This window comes from Saccostrea echinata, unplaced genomic scaffold (assembly GCF_033153115.1).
Source record: "Saccostrea echinata isolate AGI-Se365-2 ecotype Australia unplaced genomic scaffold, CSIRO_AGI_Sech_v1 ptg000029l, whole genome shotgun sequence".
Taxonomy (NCBI): Eukaryota; Metazoa; Mollusca; class Bivalvia; order Ostreida; family Ostreidae; genus Saccostrea; species Saccostrea echinata.
This window is the reverse complement of record NW_026889778.1, coordinates 20,685,838-20,708,535: the sequence shown is the minus strand read 5'-3', so window position 1 is coordinate 20,708,535 and position 22,698 is coordinate 20,685,838.

Here is a 22,698-nt window from a genome sequence, read left to right as displayed (position 1 = left end):
TTTGAGAGAAAAATTACCTCGTAGATTGTTGCAATCTTCACGATGTTTGTGAATCATAAATACTATATTAGTGATTTTCTTTGGGGGGAAATTTACCCCGTAAAGTCTTGCTATCTAAAAGATGGTTGCTTTTGCTTTGAATCACTGTAGGTAAACTGTATCAATGTCATTTCTGAGAGGAATTTTACCCTGTAGGTTTTTGCTATCTTTAAGAAGTGAATCAGTGATTTCCTTTCGGTGGAAATTTACCCCGTAACGTCGTGCTAAATTGTCAATGTTTCCTCTATATATTTACATTTCAGTTTGTTTGTGACACTAGATCGTGTTTCCATTTGAAAAATGCTGAAGTTGTACAATCTTATCAATAAATATCTTATAAAACTGTGTTTTTTGTTAGATTTTGTCAATACCTAAGGGCAAAATGCCTAAAACAGAAAAAAAGATTTTCTGTTTTGATTTTGGAATGCGTTAACAATAAACAGTTTGCGAAAATTTTGTCCCACTTATAAATATAATAATATTCTCTTATGAAAATATCGCGTCGTGAAAAATATGTTGATTCAGAGTATGGAGGAATTCAGTGGGAAAGAAGATTATTACATTGACTATGTAATGAAAACTTTATTTTGTTTCTCTTAAAAAGTAATGATCATTAAATTATTTAAAATGTTTGTTTTATTTGTTAAAAAAGTCATAATTTACTCAAATACACTCTCGCAAAAGGTAAAAAAAAAAAAAAAAAATATAACAAATATACGTGGCCATTCCACACTTTTAGTTTAAATGATGAACAACAATTTAATATTATAATTTTGTATAAATAGAATGCAGGAGTTTAACACGAGGGCAAACACAAATGATTTCATCCTTCAAAAAAGATGTTTACATTGTCTATGTAATTAAGTTGTCTATATAAAAATATACACGTATTATGTTCTATATATCATTTATTTATTTGGATAGTGATACTGGCCACATAGCTACCTATATGTATAAATGCTGATGCAAAGAATTAATTGCTGAAACCTACATTGTAGTTATATTTCCGTATAATGAATCATTTATTTACAATGTTGAAAATTGTTTATTAAGATATAAATGGAATGAGAAAGTTCACTCAGTGAAATATATAGAAAAAAATAGATATATATTTTCTTAACAGAATCAGTTCAAATTAACGATGTCTATCATATTTTCTAAATAAAAAAAAATAGCATATATCACGCTGTAGAGACAAAACTTATACAATTATGCAAAGTATATTAATCAATTTATGCAAGACACCCTTGTCATTTTATTCAAAGGAAGAAGACGATGGTGAGGATTATGAACAGGTAAAAAACTTTTCAAAAAAATCTTGTAATATATAAAAATGATTTGCTATTATCCGTGTAAACAAGTTGTTTTATTATTACTATTATTATAAATATTATTATTAACATGTATCAACATTAAGTTTCTCCTACTAAAAGCTTCAGATGCAGTCCAAAGAAACACGAAATATTGAAGAAATGGGCGTCTTCGCAGACTCTATTCAATACAATGCTCCAAAAAGGTTGATGAAACCTGTTCTGGTGGTACTCTTTATAATCGCCCTCGTCCTCGGACTTACCACAACGAGTACATTACTTTTCCTTGAGAGAAGTAAATCAAATGGTAATTTTTACTAACGTAAGATTGTTTTAGAGGAGAGAAATTTTTGAAGGTGCTTTTTCGGTATAATATCATGACATATGTTTTTATAGCATTTCACATGAAAATAAAAAAAAACAAAACTTATTTTATCTGGAAATTACTGAAACTACAAATTTCGGGACGCGTTTGATTGACACATCTATTCACTTTCACAAAGTAAACTTTATCCTTAATACTTAAGAAAAGTAGAAATTTTGTTGTGCATTAATGAAAAATATTAAACTATAATCCAGAAAATAAAGAGTAGAAATCTGAGAAAGCAAAACCAACTCATCAGTATTGTCAGTTCCTGCTCAGTGATGTGTGCAGAGTTTAATAAATTGAACAAACCCGTGAAACGTAAACTGTTTTTGTTAACAGGGCACGAGCTCTGTTATTGTTAATGATTACGTTTCACCGGGTGTGTTCAATGTGTTAAACACTGCACACATCACTGAGCACGGACTGACAATACCAGTGAGTTGGTTTTGCTTTCTTACGTTTTTACACTGAATTTTACTTTTCTTAAGTATTAAAGATAAAGTCTGCTTTATGAAAATGCTGGGATGTATCAATCAAACGCGTCCCGAAATTTGTAGTTTCATAATTTCCAGATAAAATAAGTTTCTTTTTTAGTTTATTTCCGTTTGAAATACTATAACAACATTTAAGTCATAATATTATACCGAAAACTTGAGAAAATATTTACTTCAACCTCTGTCCAAGCAACTTTAAGGCTAGTGAAAGAACTAGTATGAAGTGATTCCATGAATTACAACATATAAAATCCCATTAACATTCATCACAATTTTGAAATAATTCTTACTTGCATATGAACTATTACGCATGTCAATAATCACCATACCTTTGAAAAAATTCACATTTTGCTTTTGAATCATTTCCCTTTGTAAAAAATGATGTTTTTTGTGGAAGGATCAATAATAATTTTTATTCAAATCATTTACAATATTGTAAGGTTTGTCTTCCTTGATTTTTATTTGGAATACACTGTGATTTTAATTTTGTAGAGTACAAATCAGATGGAATATTATGAATTTAATTGATGTATTTATGCAAAACATAGTAAGTACAATTTATTAATGTCTGCACAAAGTTATGCCATTGTTAGCCTTAAATTATTGTCTATGTAAAATGTTACAATTAACATTATTAATTCCCACAGTGACTTTATTCTGAATAGAACCTTGGCTAATCTGTTTATTTCGACCATATCAAATCCCCAATTGGAATAGAATATGGCTTCTTTTCTTCATATGTGAAATTTATTAACATAAGGGTGCGTTGTGGCAGGTTTTGTTGACATTGGAACAGTGGTACTGGATACGAGATACTTATCGTTTATGCAACCAGACGACAAAAGACAAACGACAGACTGGTATACCAAAATGTGGAAATACGAACATCAAACCCTTTTCAACAAAAAATAGGTATCACTTGAGCTTTTTTAAGGTGAGCTCACATCACAGAAGACAAAACTTTGCAGTGCCACAATCCATCTCACTTCATATTTCTGAAGCTGATAAAAAATAATCACATTCAAAACACATTTTGCATGTTACCATATCCAATTTTTCAGTCATAGATGATGCGAAATGTGGATGATATTTCACTTACATCTACTGTATTTATTCTCCTTTGAAACTTGTTAGTTATGCTAAAACCAAAGAAAAGACTGAAGATAAAATAACATTAAAAGTCCTGATTTCCAGTAAAATATTCACATGAAGCTGCTTGATCTATTGTTGAATTTCAAAAGATCTTACCAACTCCAACTATTGCAGTAACTATAAAGACCTTTAGCGTGATGAATTAGACAAGAATTGCACCTATTAATGACTAGAGCTTACATCATTTCAGTTCAGTGTAAAAATTAGCGACATCAATCAACCAGACTTGTAAGAGATTTATTAGGACCCGACACTCCAAACCACACTTATAGTAGATATGTTTTTGCATAGAGCAGATTGATTTGAATTATGCAAGTAGTTGTAGAGTGTTTCGGCAATTAAGTAGCCTCATCAGGGCTCACAGACACATAATATGATGTTCATTTAAGGTGAGACCTGATTATCTCGTCACCTATGTTCTTGTGTTTGCTATAAGCTATGATTGATTGAAAATTAAATAAAGTTTTGCATTCTGGATTTCTAAGAATGGTATTCCTATATTTCAGAATTCGTTTTTTTCAGTCCTTTAATGCAAGGATTACATTTAGTAACCAGTACTGTAGGGTTACGTAATGGTTGTTCTTTAGTGTTTTTGAGGATGAGATTTGATCGGTTTGTGTTGATCGTTTCTTTGATAGTAGGATCAATTTCTGAAGTAGAGTAACCTCGCTTTGATAGGTGCGTCTTGAAGTCATTAAGTGTTGCATGTAATATTGTAGGGTCAGTAGTATTTCTTGCATGTCTAATGCATTCTCCTTTAATGAATCCTTTAAACACAGCTGGGCTATGAGCGCTCTGTCTGTGTAGGTACTGAAAGTTATTTGTTGGTTTGATAAACGACTTGATATCAAGTTTGTTAAAATTTTGAAATTTGAGTCCTTTGTAAACTGTAGTATCAAGGAAGTTCACAGTAGATGGAGAAATTTCAAATGTAAATCTTAGATGCTTGTGACAGTGATTGCCAATGTTGAAGAATTCTTCTATTTCTGGTTGGGTTCCGTTGAATATCATAAAACCATCATCACGGTATCTGCCGTGAAAGATAATTTTGCTGGCATGATGGAATTGAGCCATTATATTCCATGTGATTTCATACATTCTGATGTCACAGATCTCTGGACTTGGAATCGCACCCATGCTTGCTCCTATAAATTGTTTGTAATATTTTCCGTCAAATTCAAAGTTATTGTTTTCCAAGACGCATTTTAGTAAGAACGTTAGATCCTTAGGGTTAGGATATGGAATGTCTTATTCCGTTTTATTGGCCTGTGTGTAAGCCTCTCTCACCGAAAAGAGAAGTTCATTGAATTCCATGTTTGTGTATATGGTCGTCACATCGTAAGTTATTAATAATGCGTTTGTTGGTAGTTTAAGGCCTTCAGTTTTGTTGATAAAGTCCGTAGTGTCTTTGATATAAGTTGATTGTTTTTGTACAATAGGGACAAGAAGGTAATCGCAGTATTGCCCTATTTTTCTTGTTGGCGCATCGCATTGCGAGATAATTGGTCTACCAGGTGATAATTTTCTAAGGCTGCACTGACCATTAATTAGAGCGTTGTAAATGTTTTCAGGTATTTTGTGGGTTTTTGGTAAAAGGTATAAATGCCCACATTTGAGTGAAGATTTTTTGTCATTAAGAAACCTGTAAGTGTCTTTGTCCAATGACCCATTTCAATGCATATCAGCAAGTTTATTTTGAATGTTTTCATGCAGTTTGAGCATGTTGGGCTCAGATACTTGCATATAGTGTTTAGATTACAGTTGGCGTTGTGCTTCTAAGACATACTGATCCTTGTTCATGGTGACAATTGTTTTGCTTTTATCTGCTTTTTTAATAACAATGTCATTGTTATTTTTAAGAGATAAAATAGCTGCTCTTTCAGAATTTGAGATGTTGGATCTTTTTTTAACAATTTCCATTGAGAAAAGTTCCAGTTTTGTTTTATCTATATATTCCTCGAGTTCGCTGCATGTAAATGGCGGTTTGACGCCAGATTTTGTTTTAAAGGGGTGAATTGCAATGTTGTTTCCGGTATCAAAGTGGAATTTCCATCTGAGATTCCTGGCAAATTCTTCAAAATCTTCGAGAAGCAGGTTTTTAGCATTGTCGCTTTAAGGCGTTGGAATGAATTTTAAGCCTTTGCTCAGTAAGGAGAGTTCATATTTGGATAGGTTGTATCTGTATCTGTATTATAATACAATATTGCGACTTTCACTGACATCATCAAAGACATCTCCTAGCAGTTTTGATAAAGTATCGTTTCCATTAATTACGTAAAAAAAATCAATGATTCGATACATGTATATGTAGAAGCATACTTACCAAGTGAGACCATATTTTAAAAAGAGTTCTAAGATGATATTACCTACTGGGGTGCAACTTTCTTTCTAATCCCTTTATTAATATTTCTGCGACTCAGTTTTACATGTCAACCTAATGTTCCCTAAAAAATGCTTATGATTATGTTTGAACAAAAGAAACTCAATGATCAATAATTTAATTCTGGCTGTAATGCGCCATTTGACTGGATAGAAAAATAGTTTATATTGTATAAGCTGTGTTGCCTACGTCACAATGACTTACGTAAAAAACGTATCAATCTGCTTGACGTTACATTTTAAATTACAATTTGAAGACATTTCTGAAGGAGAAATTCTTTTATTTTCTACACTTAATGATGGAAAACTAAATTATAAGAAATTAATTTTAATAGTAACCTAAGTTATGCTGGTATAACCTGGTTGGAAGCAGTTTATGCTTTTTCATAAACCACTTCGCGGTTTATAAAGCGTAAAATGCACCAAACAGGTTATACAGTATACATGTAACTTGGGTTACTATTTAATTCATTCCTTCAATAACAGTATGCATACCTGCATTTATCTATCATTCGAATTGCATATGTTATATTTATTTAATAGATATCTAAGAGATGGGCCACTTAAGATACAAATGAGTACCTTAATAAAGGAATGTATGCTCAAAGAACACACATAAATCATTTGTCTTTAGTTTTTTGCACAGACAAGCAACCACCTAAACCATTGTCCATGGATGAAATTATTAACAAACCTTGCAGAAGCCAAATATTTAAATCAACAGATCAAAGAAGTACAAGTTTAGGTAAAATTTGTTATTTTAGAGAATTTCGACCTACATACAACGAACATTTTGATTAAAAGGTAAGAACAATTGCAGGAAGCAAAGGGCAAAGTTTTCTAGTCAGCTTTATCAAAAATCGCAACGACGGAAATGAAACAAACCGAACAATTATTATTACTACTCTACTGTTCCTCACAATAAATTTGAAAACACTGCTTGAAAATTCCAATGTTTTCACGCCACAACGATTTCGGTGCGCAGCTCTGTTAAGGTTGCATAAAGGGGCGGGGCCTAATTTATACGGGAAAAGTTTACTGTGACATCACACAAATATAGCAATTCCTCACAATAACAGAAAATGAAATAATCTGCGAATCTAAACTGCATAGGAGTAATGAACTACATCAAAACTTACCACTGCATTCATTTTTGTCGCTAGTTAAATCCCACACAACAAGATATAAACAAGTCACTGATCGCAATGCACTTGTCGACATGACGTCATCATGGTAAAGTTTGACGCATTTTATGTGCATTGAGAGGCGGATCAAGTGATTTTTTCACAGTGAAAAATGCATTTTATTATTAAACAGAATATTATTTGCAAATCTTATGTAGACCATTAATACAAATCTGAAACCTTTGTTTAGTGCCATTATCTAAAAAAATATTGAGAGAATGTATTGAATTAATTCTACCGTGTTTTTGTCTTCAGGGTGTGCATGTTTCACGCCGAGGTGCCTCATTAAATCGCCTTTTCGCAAGGGCATACGCTTAATAGATCTTGACCATTTTTTGAATACACATAACGGACATATTCTTTAACTTGAAAAGTGCTGCTGCTTTCCGGAAATAGATAGCATAACTTAATAAATACACAAAATACTTGGTAAACAGGTCACACATATTTCGACATTAGCAAGATAACTTGAAATTTAAACTAATAAAATGCGAATTCTATTTAAAGCAGCAGCACTTTCCATAAACTACAAGTTATGTAGAAACAATCTATTACTTTAATTTTTAATTTCAACTAGGGTATGCCCTTGCGATATTGCAATTTGTTTGTGACCTACATACAGTACACATTACATGCATTTATCACGTGACTGTCAAATAACGTGACCAAACCAAATTCAGTACAGAGAGGGGTATACAATGTTATTTCAAAAAATGTTAAAGTCATAAAATAATCTAATACCTTTACAAAATTAAAATTCATTTTAAAAAGGTATGTATTTATGCAAGTTTATATTGTGTTGATTTCTTCGAAGTACGCCTTAACAGTGCTGCATGACTCCTGTCCTAGCCTCGCGACGAGAACGATATTGGCTTGAAAAGAAAAAGGCAAAGTTTTTAATCGATTTATAATACTGAGGACTCTTTTGGCTTTGTGTCCCCATCTTTTTTTTTTTTCTGTGTTAATAGAACTTTTTCATAAATATTTCAGCATATTTTCAACCTCTTTAGCACAATTTTAAGAGTAATTGCTTTCCAGGCAGATTAATCTATAAAGCAGTTTCGTCTTAATATTTAAAAGTTCGTGCGATTTTTTTTAAAGTCCGTCTTTTATGTTAATGTAAGAAAAGAGTAAAACAAATTTGAAAATGTCACTGGGAATGGGGTAAGTGTGTTACAAAATTTGATTTCCTGCCAACTCTTTTTTCATTTCCCAGTGAAACTGATATTTATTTCATCGATGAATGTGATTTGCATACTTTTTGCACAAGCCCCATTCTGGAAAACATCAGGCACTGAAAAACAGCATATATTCAAAATTTATGATATTATAAAAAAAAAAAAAAAAAAAAAAAAAAAAAAAAGTTCTAGGTGTACATCTATGTTATTCAAATAAAGTATTTTTTTAATATGTGAAGAAAAGAAATCAATTGAATATGATTTTTTTCCGAAAAATGATTTTCGGATTTACACAGATAGTGTATCATATTTCATGGAAGAGCAGTTCTTTTGTCGTATCCAAGACGCAGTCTGCGAATCTCAAATTATGAATTTTATCTTCAATAAACAGGATCAATCCTCAGAGATCTTTTTATACCCAGCCAATGAAAGGAAGGCCCAGGTTCACGTTTGGTTGAATGTGTTGAAGAAAGATTTTTATGCGAGATTTCAAAATACACTCCTTAGAAGTTTTAGACAGTTTAAAGATAAATGTAAGTAGAAGAGAGACGTGTTTCAGGTAAGTTGTGCACTCTTTTAAGAACAAAATTAATATGACAAAAGTGAATTTTTTCCTACATAAATAAATACGCATTCCCGTTCTTAATTAGTATGATATAAAAGAGGCTGATTGGGCTGGAAATCTTGTACTGTGAAAAAGTTCTTTAATATATAAGAAGGTTATACAAATGATCATTTATTTTAAAATTGAACTATGATTACATAGTTAGCTGTAGCTGATGAAAATATTCATCATCATTGTACTCCTCTGCAATTCTCTTTCTGTTTTTAACTTCATCAATACATTATTTGTTTGGACACAATTATATATCTTGTTGATTTTATGTGTCAACATGTATGTTAAATAAAAACATAATATAAACCTTACTACAAATGTTATGTTATAGTTCTTCTTTAATCATGTCAGTTTAAATCATCCAAGAATTAAACTAAAGATACACAGCTCCTGTAAGGGAATTTTTTTAATGAATAGACTTAGTAAGGATTTAGTTGCTATGACTCCTCAAATTTGAACGGCAAGACACTTTAGTAAATTCCAATTTTTTTTATAACAAACTATTATCTTCAACAAACCAAAAGCGTTGAAACAATTTACATCAGACAACGTATATTTAAAGGAAACCTTAACTACGTAACTATTTGTAAGCGTAGGCAATATACAGCAAACCAAATAACCTTGCAAATAAATTTCCGGGACCTTCGTTTCGTCTTGAATGCCCTAAACAAATATTTTTATTGTAGTAATTCAACATGTTCAAAGCTTTTACTACAGTTAATCAAAATATCTTTACGATGGATTCAAATTTGTTGTTAATTTTTTTTTTATTCTCCAATTCAAACATGAATATTTTTGATATTTAATAAAGAGTAAGATTACGTGTATATTCACATGTTGCTTCAACAATTTACAGCATTGTTATTGAATTTAGGAGAATCTAAGCTTTGAAAACATTTTGAAAGAAGGTCTTAACAAAGGTTTCATAGTAAATTTAAGTATCAAAGTATTAACTATAGTAAACAACATGTACATGCATAGTTAACTATAGTAAATGTTTGTTGGGGGTTATTTTTTTTTTTTTTTTTATTTAAAAAAAAGCCCGGTTCATTACAAAACGTAATTCATCCTTTTAATCATTTGAATAACATTTTTTTTTTTTCAAAAACTGATTTTTTACAGGATATACATGGTTTTATTAAATTTTCCCTTCTCCAACTTCAATTCCAATTTTTTTGTGTGCATATTCCAGATCGGTCACGGTACCTTAGTAGTAGGACCGAGAGGCCCATTCGATTCTCGTTTACCTCGCAGCGTCAAATCTAAGGCGTAAACATAGGTAGTGACTGTTTTTTGTCAAACGCAAGGAATTAGAGATGTACATGTAAGTCACTAGTCTTTCGGATGAGATCTTAAAAACCGAGGTCACATGTAACCGTGGGCGTAAGCACGATAAAGAGTAATGCCGAGTATTGAGTGAAAATTTCTCGAATAGGACGTTTTATAACATACAGTCAATCATTTGTAAAGACCGGTATTTTTATTTCAAGAAAATTGTAAATAAAACTTAAGTTCTAGATACATGTAAGTGTTTTTTTTTTTCCTTTTACGTAGATTATAACTAAGACCAGAATTAGCCTGCTTTCCCAATTTACTTATATACTGTCTTTGTGTCCATCAACAAGCAATCAAAATGTAAATCATATACGGTACCAATTTTGATTCACCAGATGCGCATTTCGACAAATTATGTCTCTTCAGTGATGCTCAAGCCGAAATGTTGGAAATTCAAAATTTTTAAATAAAAAAGACTTGAAGGAGCTGGAAAAAGGTGCCAAAGATTTTTTTTGATTTTTAACTTTTCTTTAATTTTTCTTTTCTCCGATATTATAAATGATATCTTTACCTTTTTCACTTTACTAACAAATTTCAAACCTATTGAAGCATATACAAGATATGAATCTCAGGTGTATTCTTTGATGATGTTACATCTTGATTTCAGGGAAAAAATCAACAGTTAGTAATCACAATTGGTTTTATCTTTCTAAATCTTACAATATCTGAGATAAATAATTTATTGGAATCAATGCTTTTGTTCATAGGCATAGATAAGTTATTGAACTAAAGTTTTGTTTTGTCATAAAGATAGTAAGATGCTTTAAATCGTGTCGTCTCTTTTACTCCTTAGGATGATTAAATTTGCTTTTTATCCTCGTTAAGCAATCAAAAGAAAACATAAAAGCTCTTATTGAAAATGCATCAAATCAAATGCGACATTATCATTTACTCATTGCATAAAAACGCGGTACTTAATGAAATTGGGAAACAGAGATAAACATATATCAAACATAAAAGGTCTTCCAACCAACTTAAATTTATCATTTTTTCTACTCCAGATTAAATGACTATATAAAGAAGAATAATCTGAGATCTGGGTTTATATTTGTCCTATCGTCAGTAAAGTAGGTGACCAAATGCTATTTCAAAGCCAGACATTCATATTATACTGGCATATGTTGATACATGTTTCACACCTCGAACAAAGGATTTTTGCAATTACCAAATAACTTGGTACACTCCAAGTCCAAGCTTCATGGTTGAGTGACTATGTCATTGTGTGCATAATTTTTTTCAAACATTATCATCATTATCATTGATATCTTAAAATATCCAAGAGACTCCTAAGCTTCTGACTGAAATCCTTTCCAAAAGACATGACTTTATTTTGGATATGCAGAAATGAACCTAATTATGTTTGAAAACTACTGCCTGTGGACCGTCACCTGACCTGTTACAGACAGGTAGATATACACTTAAGGGTATAATTATCACATCTGGGCCTGTACAAAAATGACACCAATCAGAATTAAAACATCATTATCTTGATGGAATAACAAGAAACACACGAGCTGTAATGAAATAGACACAAAGGGTTTAATTTCTCGTGTAAAACATGTTCTAAGTATGTTGTTAAACTTTTCCATCGCCATTCGATTTGATCCCTAGCTTTGTTCCACACCAAATCTCATGGTACACGGGAAATTTTTTTCTAACATATACCTAAAGCTAAACACGACTTGTAAATAAGTAAACACCATATTAATTTTACTATCTCCGATAACAACAGCACTGGGATATATCCTTCACATTCGTTACATGTGACTGCTTTCTTGTCACGGGCACCTGCGTGAAGTTGACGACACGTGTTTGTGCTGGTTATCTTATATTATCTTTCGTTACATTTTATTGTCGTTTACGTGTATTTGTGTTTGTTTTTTATGCGGCAACTGATGTAAGTTTCTTTTGTATCTTTCTCTCCTGTCTTTACTTCTGTCGCTACCTAGTGTTGTACAATAGCTATATAGCATACGTCCTCTACACCGGTGACAATTGATTACACTAAACAGTGACTAATTGAACGGCTTATATAGGGGTCCTCAGATATAATGACGGAATAAAAGAATATGGCCGACAAATTCCTTTTATGAATCGTGTTCAGCTTTAATGTTATTGAGAGAGGTTATATTGTTTGTTACATGTATCCGCTACCCTATTCGGAAAAATCATACATTTCTGAAATCCTCGTTACTTATGTGAAAATCAAAACCGTTGAAATTGAGACCGAAAAAGGCTCTAGAAAAGTGTCCACATAATAACACTATGTGTATTACTGTGTGATATTGGACGTTTTACATGACAATAAGTAAAATGTGTTTCAGTGGTTCCTGAAAAGATTGATACAGGATTCATCCTTTAAAAATCAATTTATATCATTTTGATTAATAAAATCAGATTAACAGTACCATTTTGTCTATTTTTTTAATATTTCAGAAGGTAATATTATTCAATTGCATTCTCACAATCATTATTCGTACGGAAATTTGGAGACTTGAGTACTTGTGACTAAATTTCTGAAAAGATAATGAACAGATAGTATCATAGTAAATGAAATTCACTAAAGTGTGTAGTGCTTGAGTAGTAATATGAAGTTGCCTACAAAAAGCATAAAAATTCTTTTCTTCTTCTTTTTTTAAATCGTGTTTTTATTTTATTTTCAAAAAAATTCTAAAATATGCTTACATATAATTTTCTTTTACAGATAACACATTTTTCAACGTAATAAAATACCGATGTTTCTAGAAAAGATTAAATTTTCAAAAGAATTAATATGGATTTTTACATATACACATCTTGTTCAACACGGCGCAACATTATTGGTAATTCACCACAATTTGCTGAAACCAGATTCTGAGTATAGAAACTTGTTACCAAAAAGCGATGCTGTTTACGTTTCTGAAACGCTACAGGGGGTTAGTCGAGTTTAGTGTGGACTTCGCTGTTTATTACACAACAAAAACTGTGCAGGAATGCTGTACAATAATGCAACAGAACACTGTAAAACTGTGAAGTCTAGCCTTAATGAACAATCAGTTGACAGAAGTCGAATAGAAATAGGATGGGAACTTTTTGTGCACAGCAATTAAGGAAACAAAGATTTTCCATACTTCATGTACAAGTCTCGTTGCAAACTATCCTTGTGAAATAATGATCCTGAAGAACGAGTTCATGAATCATCTCTTGAAAACAAAAAGAGGTTTTGAGAAGATACATACATTTTAAATTGTATTTGTTCAAAACTCAATTATTCTTTACGTTAACAAATATCAAAGAATATACAGTGGTTCCATCCTTTCTTGTTTTCTTTCTATTTCATTGCTGAGCAAGACCGTGAAATAAATTAAATCACAAACTTTAACTTTTCTCTTTAATATTTGTTTGTATGTTTGTATGTTGTTTAACGTCCCTCTCGAGAATTTTTCACTCATATGAAGACGCCACCAATTGCCGGTGGAGAGCTGCAAATTTTGTCCTATACTCGGCAATTACGGCCATTGAGCAGTGAGGGATCTTTTTCGTGCCAGCACCTACTGCGACACGGGACCTCGCTTTATACGGTCTCATCCGAAGGACCGGTCTCCACGTCACACAGTGGGATTCGAACCCGTGACGTAAGGATCAACTCCTTACTTCGCGACTCTAGAGCAGGCACTCTAACCACTGCGCCACGCGGGCGGCTCTCTTTAATATAAAATTGACTAAATAGTTTCATCTAAACACTTCAACCACATAATGGTTATTCCAAACCAAAACATCTCACTCCCATGAAAATGAATGGGTCCACAACATTATATATTCACAATCAAACTTAAAGCTATTTATAAATAATCAAATCCCTACTGTTTGAACTTTAAATTTATACAAAATTTCAGAAAAGGTTGCATAAAACCGGAAAGGTTTTGATTATTACGGAATTGAAAATTACATATATATAAATAATTAAATCAATTACCTTGTTTTAATTGTTTTAATTGAAATAATATCATAGTAGAATCTTAGTGTTAATTGTATTGTAGTATCCTTACCAAGGTAAAGGTCAAATGTCAAAGTGTGAAACCGAAAGGATGACTGCACTTAACGCCTGTTTTTGGGTCTTTTTCGGTTGCTTCTGATGCTTTTATATCAAAACCTTGTTTCACTTTTGTATGTTTATGAAAGAATCCTGTCAATTTGGAGCCAAATTTAAATCTTAAAACCGTTTTAGACTGTGATATAATAAAATGATTCTATGTTTTTTGTCCTTACTGCTTTCCAAATATAGTGAATTTACACTTACCTGCCCTTGATTGAACATTAGATATGCACGAGAGGTGGAGCAAACATTGTAAGAATGGGTCTAGAATTAGACTTGATAAATAACAATGACATGTTTGAAAAAAGAACGTGATCACTCTTTTCAATCTCCCTCTCAATTCTGTATGGCACAAATACACTTCTTACAATGGTTTCTAAACGAAATTGATGATATTAGCACGTCAATGTAATTAAAGCATATTTTATATCAATGCCAGATCACTTAACGTGTTCGAACACAGTGTCATAGTAAGCACAAAACATGCTACCTTACAAGTCACGTGACGGAATTTAGTATTCACGAAGTTACCTGAGGTAAGAAATCACGTGGTGAATTATAATATTCAGCATGTCACAATCCTTGGTTACAACACATGGAGCGAATGTTAGAAGAAGCATTTTGTTCTCTTTTTAACCATAAGCGCATATTTGTCTTTTAAACTCCTTTTGACAGATTATTATTTATGCAAATATACAACTACTGTTAATCGTAGAACAACAGACAAACATGCGCTGACTATGTATAAAGTCAGTAAAAAAGTGGGCCTCCTCATTATCGAACGGAGATTTAAGAAATTGTGATGACCCCTGCCTTTGAAAACAGATTCGAACTTCGTAAACACACACTTTTATCAAACGTAATTAAATGAAGTTGTAGATTGGATGTTGGCCATTCTCGCAATGAAAGAAAAATGCTTGTTTTGAAAGTTTATTTTGTCGCAAATTTTGTATGTTCTTAAGTGCAGTCATCCTTTAGAAAGAAATAGGAAGTGGTTTATACAGTCTGGTAGTATATTTCTTCGTTTAATATTACGTCTTGAAACCTATAGTCATCTTTTAAAAATGACAAGTATGCTAAATGTACATGACACTCAATCATCACAGTCTATAATTCACTATCCTCTATCTATTATTGTATATAGAGGATATTCAATGTTTTGTAGTTTGATATGGAATTTATTTCAAGATTGGGACAGGACTTCTTTTATATTTTCACGAGTGCGAAGCACGAGTGAAAATAGAAGAAACAAATCACGAGTTCTCATTGCAATTTTTTTTTACAACGAGTTTTCATTAAAAAAAATGTCATTGCAAACTATAAACTAGGTATGTTGAATCTCTCACTCATCTTTTCGGTTTTGGTCTCGAGGGAGAGACAGTTAGGGTAGATACGGATTTTTCTTCGTATTGTAAACGTACAGTACCAACCAGACCCTAACTGACACCAAAGCAGTCCCAGAAAGCAGTCCCCGGGACTGCTTTGGGACTGCTCTGGGACCGCTCTGGGACTGCTGTGGGACTGCTCTAGAAAGCAGACCCAGCAGTCCCAGCAGTCCCGGGGACTGCTTTCTGGGACTGCTTTGTTCACTCATGCGTGAAAAAGGTTCTGAGTGACATGATAGCTCCGCCCCTTGTGTATTCTGTATTTGCAGCTCCTTGTTGCTGTTTTGTTTACTTTCTGCAGAGAGGTGTTTAAGATAAAAGCAAATATAAAAAAATCGAGTATTAATTTCTTACAAAAATTAAATAAATAAAGATAGTTATACATGTAATTACTACATGTAAATGTCTTCAGAGGGCTGTGAATTTACACAATTGTAGTCTAGAATTAATTTTAAGAAAATAAAAGTAGTTAAAAAAGGAAGTCAGGGGATAATTTTTATCCCTTAAATTAAACTTCAATACAGGTGTTTGAAAAAAAAATTATCTAGGCCTATTTAATAAATTAATGCTGTCAAATTACATATGTACTCAAAGTTTGCATTAACAAACAAAAAGCAAACAAACTTGTCATTTCAGTAAGATACATGTAGTCAGAGGAACGTACTGTATTGGATTTTTTTTCTTAATTGAAAAAGCTAATACCATGCTTAAAAAAGAGCACTCCATGCTATTTTTTACCACCCTCAAATAAAACCTAATAATTTATTTAATGACCATGAAATAAAATTATTTTACCATTCTTCTGTCACATACATGTAAACAATGTGAACAATTATTCCGGGATTTATTTATGAATTAGTTTTTAATTTATAAACAAGTCATTAAAAGAGTACATTTATTTAAAAAATAAACATTTGAAAATATCGGGAATTGTGACTTGTTTCTTATTTCTTTTGATTGTGTTTACCTGGCCGGTTAATACAATTGGATTGTATAAAATGGTGTCAACACCTGAGGTTTCAATCGCCTTTGGGCATAATTAGCAGAAAATCAATGCATGTTATTTGGGTATCAGTGTTACACATTACTGAACACGCTGGTAAACATTGACACTAATTTCAATCTATGTCCTTCAAAAAATCTTAGTTTCAATAATTGTGTATAAATTTATTTCGGGATTACATGTAATTTTGAACATTATCTGAGGGTTCCATTTGCGTGATTTACAGATGTACACTCGAACATTTATATAATAAAACACTTAAAACTGAGAATCTAAAGATATTTAAATTGGGAAGTAATTGAAAATAATCATGACTGAAATATATTACTCGGCAATGTTTAACAAAGAATTTTTCAAAAGCTCCAATACTTAAGAAAAATGCATTCAGAGTATAGTATGGGAATCGGCCTTGCTCTATAATTATTATTATCTATTTAAAGCTAGTTCTGGTATAAAATAAACGATTCCGGTTTAATTTTCTATATAAAAAAATAAATATGAAAACCAATATCAATCACAAAAAATAAAGAAATTGGTTTGTTTTGGTTAAAAATTAATATACCAAACAATTGTGTTTAAATATTCATGTGATTAATAGGTGTGAACGTCCTCTTCATTCAATAATTATAATTTGTTTCTATACTCGTACTGTGATTTTCTTAACAGTTCAGAAATGACTGTCGCATAAGAATTGTAAATATTTGTTGATACTACTCAGAAAGAATTGCTCATCAATTTCAACTGCCTTTTATATAGTTACATTGTTTATTGGTAATCTCATTCTGAGTAAGCTCCGCCCATTAAATTAACCCCGCCCACTGGGACTGCTGGGACTGCTTTCTGGGACTGCTGGGACCGCTGTAGGACTGCTCTGGGACTGCTCTGGGACCGCTCTGGGACTGCTTTAGCAGTCCCAGAAAGCAGTCCCCGGGACTGCTCTGGGACTGCTTTGTGTCAGGTTGGGTCTGGTTGGTACTGTATGCGTATTCCTTTCTTCTATTATAATTTGCATATAACTTTCTTAATCAAGGGCTTATATACTTAAAAGAAGAAGGGCTATATACTTGTTCTTATAAGTAACAAATAGAACGGTAATTTGAAATATCAAAAACGAAGAATTAAGGACAAAAGAAAAATTTGTAACAAGAAAAGAGAAAAAATATTAGTATCAAATGAAAATGTAGCTTTTATCAATTACACTCGTCTGCTATCTTAGTATATGAATATTCTAATGTTAAAGATACATTTTTCAGCTATATTGTGAGAGCCGTGGTGCTTACATGGTTACAATAGACACTGACGAGGAGAACCAATGGATCATGGATGTTTTCGTGCCACCATGGGATGCTGGTGAATTAAAGATAGTTATATGAGTACAAGAGAGAATAAAGTTGACCTAATTAAGCAGCATAAATAGTTCATAATGCATTAATTCTTAAGAATTAATGAACATCTTAACCTGGTAAAGAGTTTCCCGTATAAGAAAAAAATTGAAATACTGAAAGTAGGATATCTTTTTTTTTTTTTTTTTTTTTTTTTTTTTTTTTTGCCTTCAGCTGCCTGTTCGGTTTTGTGGAGATGTTGCAATACTTGGATTTTGGATGGATTGCACATGCACCTTTGCTGCTTCCTTCGTCTGTGAAAAGGATTAAGATAAAAAAAAAAAAATTCTTCACGTGCTCCATTTACTTTTTATCTTTTATTTGAACTCTCCATATACATTATATACGAATAAAGAATGTTGGCATAATGTAAATAATAAGGATACTAAAGAGCATCACACAAAATATTGTAGATTTTTATAATTATTTTAAAACTGTTAGCACAAGTCAGTCTAATGAAATATGCATATGAATTTCGATTCGGTTGAGTCTTTAAGGGGCACAGGCTCTGACATTATGGTTGGTGCCACTCGAACTCTCCTTCGAGACATTAACAGTTTATGATAAATGAATTCATCAGATAAACAGTTTTGGCATAAAACAAACAAAATCTTTACCAAACTTAAAAATTGTAGGTTTTCGCTCAGAGATATTTTATTATTTTTTTTTGGACCCTGTGTCTTTCGTTTCAACATGTTTCTCTAAACCTGTGCAAAACCTGTGATATTTTGATAACAGTTACTACTTTATTGCAATCTTTATGGGAAAAAAATTTAATATTAAAACAGGAGTAAATTTGACTTGTAAAACTTCGAACGTCTCTATTGAATTGAATAAACTCTATGCTGACTGATTTATATTTTGAACACAAAGGGTTCACTCAATAAGAAAGTGTCGGGACAGAGGTTTGAAATAATTGATGACAGCAATCAACGTTTTTGTAAACATTTCAATTACGTTGATTGCTCTATTTTTTCAATGAGATTAGAATTTCCGAAAAAATATATCATCCATCTTATAGTCCATTCCGTTGACAACGAGAAGAATACTGGGTTAGGAAACTAGGCACAGCCCATACGCATGGTTGCAACGACCACATAAATAATGTAGGGAATGTTTCAAGCCCACACTGTGCCAATGTAAATGTGATGGGACTTTTTAACAATACGCCTAGTCGTAGGCGTAGTCAACGACAACGATCATTCAATAGACCAAACATACATGATGCCTCCTTCGATTCACTCCTTTGATTTTGCCTTACGTCAACAAACAATTACGTCTTAAAGGGTTCTTACATGTTTCACGTCTCAAAATTTTTTGATATGACAAAGTTTACATGCTATTAAAATCATACATTTAAAAATCTTTACTAGAAAATTAAAATTTTTGATGATTCAGCGATTCAAAGTTTGAATTTTTCAATATGCATATTTTGATCGCCGATGTTACGCGCCATTGCTCTGACGTCATAGGTGTTAATCCTGGTCAAGCGAAGTACTTTTTGTGTATACAAAAGGGCTCATTTGTTGTGTGTCTATTAAACCTGTTAGAAAATAATTAATTGATAATTGGATAATTGACAGCTAGTAAGGTAAAATTCATGGCGTTAGGATGCACACATGTGCACAAGAAAGGTTTTAGGAAGATTTTTTTTTTTCACATTTCCAGGACTTGGTCGAGAGATGAAAGGGAGGCCCTTTTCTGCAAATCGTTTATGCCCGATCGATCACGATTTATTTTTTCTGTCCTATAAAATATTTTAAGGAAGGATACCTTAAAAAATAATAAATGACAAACACGCATTTTTAAAAGTCGCACAGAGTTTAGTCGGAATGCTGTGAATTTCTTAATGGCGTATGGCGCCATTGAAGTAGTGTCATTTCTAATACATGATATTCACTGCTAGAACAGATAGAATATATCAGGATTTATTTATATATAATTTAATTTTGTTTGTATTCTAACCTCTGATTGGTTAATATCCAAAAAGGAACACAAATTATTTCTGTATAACCTGGTTTGGTATGGGGACACACCCCCCTGACAACCAGCTAAATCATCTGTATCCATACAATCCTCTCATTTCCAGTCCTCGGGATTCATGGAAAATTCCAGATTTAATGAATGTACCAAACAATAATTCGATCTTACCACGTGTAAACAAACAACAAGGCTGTTAGGCCTATGTATCAGTTTTTACCTCCCCTCGCTTCCCATCACTTCCGGTACTTCCGTTACTACGGTTGTATTATTGAGCGGCAAATTTGAACTAATAAAAAGCAACGAAATTTTACACCCATAGTTATTTGATGATTTTAAAATTAAATTATCGCGGATTATAAAGCGTAAACTCACCCAAACCAGGTTATACGCGAATAATTTGGCCAAGAATTAGAGTCATTCCTAAAATAATTAAAATAATAATGAAGGAGAATTTAAAATTCCCATATTTATAAATGTTTATGAAGTTAAACTTTAGTCTTTCGTTCTATTTAGTCGAAGTCCCGAGTTATCAACGGCTTCGTCTTCGGTGACCTCTCCAATTGTCGGCATATTTTCTGGTTATTTCTCTCTGCAATGACAATGAATTTATTCTAATAAACTGACATTAAGTACAGTGTAGAGACAGATTACAGATATAATTAAACATATGTGCATGCATGAAACAGAAAAAGTACAAAGTCAAAAAGCTAACAATGACCTAACCAGGAAAGCCAACTCTCTCACAGATATCTTTTATAAATTTATACAGTTTTATCAATTTAACTGTAAAGCAAGACGTTCATACATAAAAGATTGACCGTCCATAACCAAAGGAATATAGTCGATGTCAAATTTTCAACCGGCTGTATTGTGTATTCTATTTATTTAGCGTAAATAGCTATTCAATATATTTTTTCTTACGATAAGCTGTACGAGTTTGATTGACCATTGACACCTATGTCGTTTCAGTACCACGTGCACGTGACCCCTATCTAATTAGTCGAGAATTTTTACTCCGAGGACCCTATATTACGGACGTTTTATCGTATAATTACGGCCGTTTTCAACAATATTTCAGAATTAAACGATAATTATAGGTTTCAAGAATATAATAGTCTTTTATTTTAAAGAAATTTAGATACGTGATAAAAACTCTTTAATTCCTCACATCCTTCCAGCGTACAACCCTTAAATTTTTTTTTTTTTTTTTTTTTTTTTTTTTTTTTTTTTTTTTTTTTTTTTTGAATAGGCAATTCATAGAAGCTTAAGCTTCCAATCTTTTATTAAATTATAAACAAATTAAAATAAAAGCAATCATCTTAAAAACTCCTAAATGCATGGGGCCCCAATCTTTTAATAGGCTTCAGAAATTCATTTCTATAATGTCGAAGATTCTGCCAGATTTTGTCAGATAAAGTATTTTAGAAATATATTAAATAATCGTATTAGAAAGCTAAAAGGCAATATGCAAACTGTCTATCATTCCGTTTTCACTAAATATGATTTGATAAAAGAATAAGAAAAAAACCTGCATTAACTATGGTTTGACTCGGGCAGACAAGGTCTGTAACACTATCGTCTTGTTTGCAAGGCTAATTTTTATAACTGTATTTGAGAGGAGCCTGGTTTATTCAACTTTTGTGAAATCCAAATTATACTCAAAGGTCACTGTCTAAAGATGAGATTCTTCAAAATAACATTTCAGAGTTTAATACCTTTAGCATTCCAGTCAACCAAGGTGAGTTCGATGTACGCTACCTATACTAGATTCCCAAGCTTCATATACATCCTTATTTACAAAGAGAATTTGCGGATAAGCAAGTGCTCTACCAAGCCCTATCTTTAATACTTATATATTTTCATGAATCAATAACATCAAAACGTGCGACTTTTCTACACTTTATACAAGCATTCCTCGCGATAAATTAAAAAATAAACTTTTAATTAGAATAGACAGCTGCTTCTGCGAAAAAATGAATTCAGAAAATTTCGTATCTTAAAATTGTTCAGCAACATAATAACTTTTTTGAAAATCACTCTGCGCAAAAGTACTCCAAAGTTGATTTTGAAAGAATAATGGAGCTCTTCATGGACAATATCTATATAGTACTCGGAGACCAGGCCTTCCAACAAACTAAATTTTGATGGGCAATAATTGTGCTCCTTTATTAGCCGTTTAGCCTGTTTTTATATTCCTATGAAGAAGAATTTATTCAACTATACAGGAGAGGAAGAAAACGCTGTGGCCTTCAAAAGTATCTGTCATCGATAACCTCAGTAAATTGATTAATTTACCCAAAAAGAGATATACCCTTCCAAATTTAATGTAAATTGTACACTCTTGTATAATGTTTGATATCGTTTTTGTATTTTCTTCATGTTGTTTTTTTTAAATAAATGTGAGAACAAAATTGAATTTAAATTAAATTGTGAATGTTTCTCCCAGAAATGAGAGAATTTAAATCACCACAGAGAAAGTTTGAAATATGTACAGTACCAACCATACCCAACCTGACAAAAGGCAGTCCCAGGGACTGCTTTCTGGGACTTCTAGAGCAGTCCGAGAGCAGTCCCAGAGTGGTCCCAGAGCAGTCCCACACTGGTCTCAGAGCAGTCCCAAAGCGGTTTCAGCAGTCCCAACGGTCCCAGAAAGCAGTCCCACCAGTCCCAGTAGGCAGGGTTGATAATGTAATGGGCGTAGATTAGTCATAACTATTTGGACATTGAATTTACAAACAATGTCAGTAATATAAAGGCAGTTGAAATTAATGATATCGTTTATTTAGGAGAAAAAGTGTTATAGTAGACATATTACA